Genomic DNA, 7,941 nt, shown 5'->3' with positions numbered 1-7,941 from the left:
AAAAAAAAAAGAGAAGAGGATAGAGAAAGATAGCAAGTGAACAATAGAGGGGATGTTAGTGAGAAACAGATATGGTTTATTATCTGTTGAAGATGACGTGTATAGTATTCTCAACTGGACTGGTCTGGGAAGTATTTCATGATGGGTGAAGTCTTTTAACAAGCAAAATGAGAAATAGTGATTGACTGTTTTAAAAAATTATAATAATAATAATTATTGGGAAATGCATGGAAAAGACTTTGAATGATAAAGCGGGGAGATCGATGCCTCTGTATTGACTGACATGCATGGCATTCCCTTTTGAAAAAGCAATGGAAGTCAATGTAAAGTTCTATGTAATCCAATGTAATATAAAGAAGATTACGATGATAATAAAAAAAAAGAAAAAAAAAGATGATGTATGTGGCAGAAAAAAGCATAAAATCTTGACAACCACTATTCCTTAATGACTTTTTTTTCAGAGGTTGTTTTGCTATAAGATGCACATGCTCGTCAGAGAGACAGAGAGATACAGAGAGTAACAGAGAGTGAGAAATCACCCCCCAGGGGGATGGCCACACCACAATCCTTTCTGCACCATTCTTCTCTCAGGATTCTGGGTGTGTGCACACATGTGCCTGGTGTGAGTTTTAAGTCTGGGACTCAAACTGTGGCTGGCCACGTGGGAGTCCAGCAACATAACCATTACACCATCTGCTGGTCCCTCCTTAATGATTATTTTTCTTTTTAAAGAATTATTTATTTAGTTTTTCTTTATTACTATTATTATTTAATTTGCTATAGGGCACACATGCTCATGAGAGAGACAGGGACAGAGAGAGAGGAAGCAAGCCACCAGGTCTGGGACTTGAACTGCGGTTGTCCATGTGGGAATCCAGGGCCTTAACCACCCCGCCACAGGCTGGTCCCCCCTCCTTAATGATTTAATCTTCTTTTTTTTTATTTTTATATTTTTGCTTTGGGGCACATGTGCTTGCTGGAGAGAGAAAGAGGGAAAGTGAGAAATCACCCCCCAGGGCAATGTCCTCACTGAAATCCTTTCTCCATTCTCCTTCTGGGATTTTGGGCACACATGCACATGCACCCAACATGATTTTCAAGCCATCAGGGACTTGAACTGCAGTTGGCCTTGTGGAAGTCCAGTGCCTTAACCACCATGTCACCTGCTAGCCCCCCTGAATGATTCCTATGTATTTTTTTCTTTAGAGCCATTAATAATTTCATCTTGTGAAACACATTTTTCTAAAGGTAAGCAATTTCTTCTGCTTTACACATACACAAATATATATAGCATAAATACTATGATCCCACAATCTACAGTTCATTCTATCTACAATTCATTCATTCATTCAACAAACACCTACTGAGCATCAATAGGAGCCAGGTATTGTTCTAAGCAGTGGGAAAACAGATGGAAACCAGCCTTCATACGATGTTCACTTTAGTAAGGGATGCAGAACAGAAGCAAGAGCTGATTGCATAGTATGTGTGTGTGCTCAGGTAAATATATGAAGTCTATGGTAAGCATATTAAGAAGAATTAAGGAGTAGAGACCGCAAGAGAGCCAGGGACCTGTTTAGGTAGGGAGGTCTGGACCAGCTATGCCCAGGTGCTAGGGTCGAATGTGGACTTAAGCCATGGCCAAATTTGGAAGAGGTTTCTGGCAGGGAAATGGCAGGTGATCAGGCCCTGGGGCAGAAATAAGCTTGGTAAGTTCAAGAAATACAAGGACATTGTGACTGTTGTGAACCGGACCTTCATGTCATTGTAAGGATTTCTTTAGGGGGTAAGGAGCGTCTTGGTTTCACGTTTAGAAAGGTACTCCAGACCGAACAAAGGCTTTAAAGGGGTGGCGGAGATGAGGGGCGCCTACGAGAAAGCAACCGCAGCCCTGTACACAGCACTGAAGGAGGCTTAGAATTCCAGGTCTGGTGGGAAGTCACTGAAATATTTTGAGTGGAAAAGTAATTTGGTTATGTTTTTTAAAACACTCTGGCTACTGTGTAGAGAAAAAACCCACCGGGGCAGAATCAGACACAGGGAGACTATTTGGAGGCTCTTGTCATTATTCCAGCAGGAAACACACAGACTGAGGAGGACAGTGGTCAAGGTGGGAGAAGCCGTCAGATTCTGCGTATTTCCAAGCAGAGTCACTGTAACTTGCTGATACGCGTCGGGTAACAAGCACGATTGTGAGTGAGTTCTGGGTCTCAGCCTAAGCTATCGGATCAGTGTCAGTATTTGCCAAGCTGGGGAAGCAGAGGAGGAGGAGCACATTCTAAAAGTAAGCCAAAAAAACCCCCAAAAAACAAAAGGGACCAGCAGTTGGCATAAGGGGTATGTTATGTCGCTGAATTCCCATGTAGTCGACTGCAGTTCGAGTCCCAGACCTGGTGGCTTAAACTCATGCCGGGTGCATGTGCATGCATGCCCAAGATCTTGAGAAGAGACTGGAGAAGGGATTGTGGCGTGGCCATACCCCCTGGGGGGTGATTTCTCACCTTCTGTCTCTCTGTCTCTCTCTGCCTTTCTGGTGAGCATATGAACCCTATAGCAAAAACCTTTCCAAAAAAAAAAAAAAAAAGTAAGCCCTATGGGATGAATGCTCACCAGCTGCTAACTGTGGTTATTCCTAGATAACAGAATGTGAGCGTAATGTTCATTTTCTCTTGGTACTTTTCTGTTGCCTGTATTTATATAACAAAGTGTTTCATTTTTACATACACATATGAAGTCATTTTTTAAAAAGAACTATTATTCAGACAGGCTGAAAAAGGGGAGAGAGGTTGAAGCAGTTTTCATAAAATACTCAGACACACAGCAGAGGCATTTTGGTGCTGGAGAAAGCTCTCAGACTTTGGAGTCAGAAATTGGCTAATTTGATCTCCACATATGCTAAATGTAAATTCTATAATCTGGGCAAGGTATTAAGTCTCAGTGGCTAGGGGCCAGCAGGTGTCTGTCTGAAACTCACACTGGGCCCATGTGTGTGTGTGCATGCCAAAATCCCGAGAGGAGGATGGACGAGAAGAGATTGTGGCATGGCCATTCCCCTGGGGGGTGATTTTTCACTGTCTCTCTGGTAAGTATACAACCTATTGTAAAAATTTCTCAAAGAAAAAAAAGTTTCAGCAGTTCTCACATAAGTAAGTCTCTCTGGAAAGAGCTGCGGTTTGCATCTGGGCTCTGTTCTGGCTTCAGGGGCAGGAGGCAGGTGGGTGGCCTTAGGCATGGATGCCTGCCTGTTTGAAATCCCAGCCGAGATATGGGGTCAGTTGCAGGACATTCAATTCTATTTTTTAAAAAATATTTATTTATTTATCCACTTCCATTTGACCAGAAAAGGTTGGCGGGAGAGAAAGCGAGAGAGCTGCAAGTCATCAGGTCTGGAACTCAAACCGCGGTCGGCATGTAGGAGTCCAGCGCCCCTAACCACTACTCCACCTGCCGGCACCCAGAGCATATGATTCTAAAAGTCAGAGAGGTAGGAGCAAGAGAGGTACCTTTAAGATATAGTGGGGTTCATGGATGAGATAATCTGGGAGTAGGTGCAGAAAAAGGGGAAATTCCAGGACAGAGCCCTGGCCGATTCCAGCAGGTCAGGCTGATAGAGACCCCCAACAAGCTCTTCACTCTCAAAAACTGACCCGCTTTGACTTCTCCATCCCTTTCTCCTAGTTAAGTCTGCTCAGTCAGAGACAGAGAAAGACAGAGAGAGAGAAGGCGAGAAATCACCTCCCAGGGGGGATGGCCACATCACAATCCCTTCTCCTCCGTTCTCCTCTTGGGGTCTTGGGTGCACACGAGTATTAATCTCCCAGGTCCAGGACTCGAACCCCAGTTTACTACGTGGGATTCCAGCAACATAACCATTAAGCCATCTCTTGGTCCCTTTTTTTTTTCTCAGATCTCAGTTTACACGTAATTTCATCTAGCTTTTAATTTATGTGGCACATTGTAATGGGATTAAGCGGTATGCAGTAGGATAAATTTATCTTGGCCTTCCTTGAGCTTATCTTCTACTGGGAGAGACAGTCAATAAATAAGTAAACAAATAAGCGAGGTCTTACAGACTAGGTCAAACACGGACCGAGACGAACAGGACGGTAAGACAGCATAATCAGGGAGGTCGCTTCCGAAGAGATCACAGGAAGAGTCCCCGCGTAGTTGGCCTCGGTGCTGAAATCAGACAGAGGAGAGGGAGTGGGAGAAGAATGTTCCAGGCAGAGACCACAGGGCAGGGCTGTTTGTCCTGAACACTGATCTCCCTTACTCTCCACGCTTGGCCAGGCCCCTTAGGTCTACACTCTCAGACCTAAAACCCAAATATCTTGCAAAGAATGACTGGTGATTTGAATTGAGCTTGACTCTTGGTTCACTTAGAGGTCAACTAACATTTATTGAGCAGGGTTGAGTTTATGGCAGAATTACTGCTGAAAGGTACAAAGAGGAATTTAAAGACTAAGATCAGGGACTAGCAGATGGCGTAGTGGTTACAGCACAGGACTCCCACGTGGCTGATCGCAGTTCAGGTCCCACACCCAGTTGCTTGTTGTGTGCCCGAGATCCCAGGAGGAGGATGGAGAAGTGACTGCAGTGTGGGCTATCCTGGGGGGTGATTTCTCATTTTCCCTCTCACTGTCTCTCTCCATTTCGCCCCGGTGAGTGCACGCACCCTGTGGCAAAAAACGCAGGTCACCGTGTCTGGGCTGACGACGTGTTCATTTGCCTATGTCGACTCTCTTTTGCTCTCTCCTTTTCCCTTGCTCCTGTCCCTACCTCCTCTCTCCTTTGTTGAGAGTCTAGGGGAGGGTGACAGAGGACAGAGGATGATTGTCCCCGTATCCTTCTACCCCTTCCCAGTTTTGTTTTGTTTTGTTTTGCTATAGGGCGCATGCAGAAGCCAGGAATTCAGAGAGAGAAAGCAAGAAATAGCACCCCCAGGGGGGATGGTCACTTCGCAATCCCTTCTCCTTCCTCCATTCTCCTCTCGGGATCTTGGGCACGCACGCCACGCGCCCGGCGTGAGTTTAAGCCACCGAATCTGGGACTTGAACTGTGGTTGACTACATGGGAGTCCAGCGACATAGCCATTACGCTAACTGCTGGTCCCCGCCCTTCCCAGTTTTTAAAGTGCTTCTCTGTGCTCACGTTTCTGATGGGTTCCTACCGCTCTCCCTGTCTCCTAGTGCACTGAGTGGAACAGGGTACTGGCTAACGTGGAGCCCAGGCCCTCCTCCACTGCTCGCCGGTTATGTGACTCTGGGCCAATCCCTCTAAAATGGGCACTTCAGTACCCTCCTCCCTGGGCTCTTATGAGGCATAAATGAAGAACTGGCTGGTCCGGCATGGCAATGGGGAATTGCGGAGTGTTCTCGACATTTGCCTAAGGCAGAATGGTGACCTGTCTGTCTAGGCTGGGATCGCCTGGAGGACACTGAAAGCCCAGAAAGAAGGAAGTGCCTAAAATTAGGGTGAGGAGCAGACACACAGAGAACTCTGCAGAGGTCGTTGTTCTGGGCCTACGCAGCCTCTGCAGGGCTGGCTTCCCGAGATTTGGGCCCAACTGTGGGAGGATGTCGGCAGGTCTGCTTTCTGCTCCAGCCTCCCCGAGAGCCCCAGTTCTGTCTCAGACTTCGGTATTTGGGCTGTGTTTGTTTTCTGTTGCGATGAAGACCAACCACATCGTGCCTTAAAAAGACACAAGTTGCGGGGCCAACAGATGGCTTAGTGGCTATGTCACTGGACTCCCACATGACCAACTGTGGTCCAGTCCTGGACCTGGTGGCTTGAAAGTCACGCCAGGCATGCGTGCGTGCCCAGGATCCTGGGAGGAGACTGGGGAGAGATTTCTCACTCCCCCTCGCTGTCTCTGGCACGCTTTCTGGCGACCACACGCACTCTATGGCAAAAACCTCCAAACAGAACAAAACAACGCCCGGGGTCCAGGCAAACGCTAACCTCCTTCTTCCCGCACGCGTGCCGTTGCGGGGTACGTCACGGAGCCGGACTTGTACAATTTTAGTTCTCATGCTGGCTTCTCCCATGTAGCTTGGTGTTTCTGAAGAGCTCCTGTGACGTGCATGGGTTCGCTTTCATTGCCGAGTAGCGCTCCCTTATCTGGGAGACCGCATTTACTGGTCTACTCACCAAGTGCTAGACGTTCGGGCAGTTGCCACTCTTCGGCTATTACGAATAATGCCGCTGTGGACACTCTTGCAACCAGGTCTTTGTTCTTTTTGGGTGCCCGGGAATGGAATTGTTGAGTTGTATGATAAATTAGCATTCAATTTTGAGAGCTTTTATTTCCTTTTCTTTTTTTTTTTTTAAAAATTATTTTATTTAACTCTATTTAATTATTACTTACTTTAATTTCACCAGACAGGGACAGAGTGAGTGAGAGAGAGAGAGAGGGAAACTGAGAAAACAAACCACCAGGCCCGGAACTCGAACTATGGTCGGCCATGTGGAAGTCCAGCGCCCCTAAACACAACACCACCTGCCGACCCTGAGGACTTTTATTTCCTTTTGAAAACAACTTTACTGAAATATTATTTGCATACCATAAAATTCGCCTATTCTGAGTGTCCAAGTCAATGAATTCAGTCTATTTGTACAGAATTGTACAATCATCCCCATCACCAAAATATAATTTGAGACCATGTCTCTCGCCCTAAGAAGAAACCTGTGCCCATTTTTGGACACTCCGCATTTCCATTCTCAGCAGTGGGCAACCTCTGATCTCCTTTCTGTCTCTGAAGAAGAAGAGGTCTTCAGAAAGGCCACGGAAGCCCCGAGGCAGTAGCAAAGGTGACAGTATACTGAACTGCAGTGCTGGAAGCCTCGTGGCCAACTATGGGTTCAGATCCCCCCCAACCTGAAAACAGGCCAGGCATGTGCCTGCCCAAGGTCCGTGGAACTAGAAGGTGTTGCTGACTGGCATGAGGGCCCCCCTCGCCCCTTGCATGCACACACTGTCTCACAAAGAAAATAAATAAAATTAAAAAAAAAAATGAGACCTCTGAGAAGTCTCTTCCTTTAAAGTAAGTTCATGGAAAATGCATATGAGGGAGAAAATTATGCATAGATTTCAAAAATAGTTTGTACTAAAATAAACTTGTACTTTAATTCCATTTTCCCATGAACTTCTTTGAATTATTTATTTAATTTTATTTATCATTATTATTATTCCTAAATTCTGCTGCAGGGCATGTGTGCTCATATGAGAGAGAGAGAGAGAAAGAGAGAGAGAGAGAGTGAGAAAGCAAGTCAGCAGGTCTAAGACTCTAACTGTGGTCAGCCATGTGGGTGAGAGGGAATAGAATTGTTGAGCCATGTAGGAGTCCAGCACCCCAATCACCACACCACCTGCTGGCCACCCCGGAACTTTTTCTTTTTTTTTTTTTGGAGAGGTTTTTGCTATAGGACGCGTGCGTTCTCCAGAAAGACAGAGAGAGACTGAGAGACAGAAAGTGAGATATCACCCCCCGAGGGAATGGCCATGCCACAATCCCTTTTCCTCCATTCTCTTCTTGGGATCTTGAGCACGCACGCAGACATGCCCGGTGTGAGTTTAAGTCACCAGGACCGGGACTCAAACCGTAGCTGATTACATGGGAGTCCAGCGACATAGCCATTACGCCAACTGCTGGTGCCCCCCCCCCCAGGAACTTTCTTTGAAGTACCCTTGTAAATTTGCCTTTTCTAAACGTGTCATATGAATTGGATCATATACTCAGTGGTCTTATGTGTCTGACTTTTTTTCACTGAATATAATATGTTTAAGATTTATCCGTGTTGGGGAACCAGCAGTTAGCGTAATGGCTATGTCGCTGGACTCCCACATAGTTGACCACGGTTCGTGTCCCAGACCCGGTGGCTTAAAACTCACGCTGAGCACGTGTGCGTGCGTGCCCAAGATCCCGAGAGGAGAATGGAGGA

Source organism: Tupaia chinensis, unplaced genomic scaffold (genome assembly GCF_000334495.1).
Source record: "Tupaia chinensis unplaced genomic scaffold, TupChi_1.0 Scaffold000539_1, whole genome shotgun sequence".
In the NCBI taxonomy this organism is placed as follows: domain Eukaryota; kingdom Metazoa; phylum Chordata; class Mammalia; order Scandentia; family Tupaiidae; genus Tupaia; species Tupaia belangeri.
The sequence above is the reverse complement of the archived record's forward strand: the minus strand, read 5'-3'. Positions refer to the sequence as shown.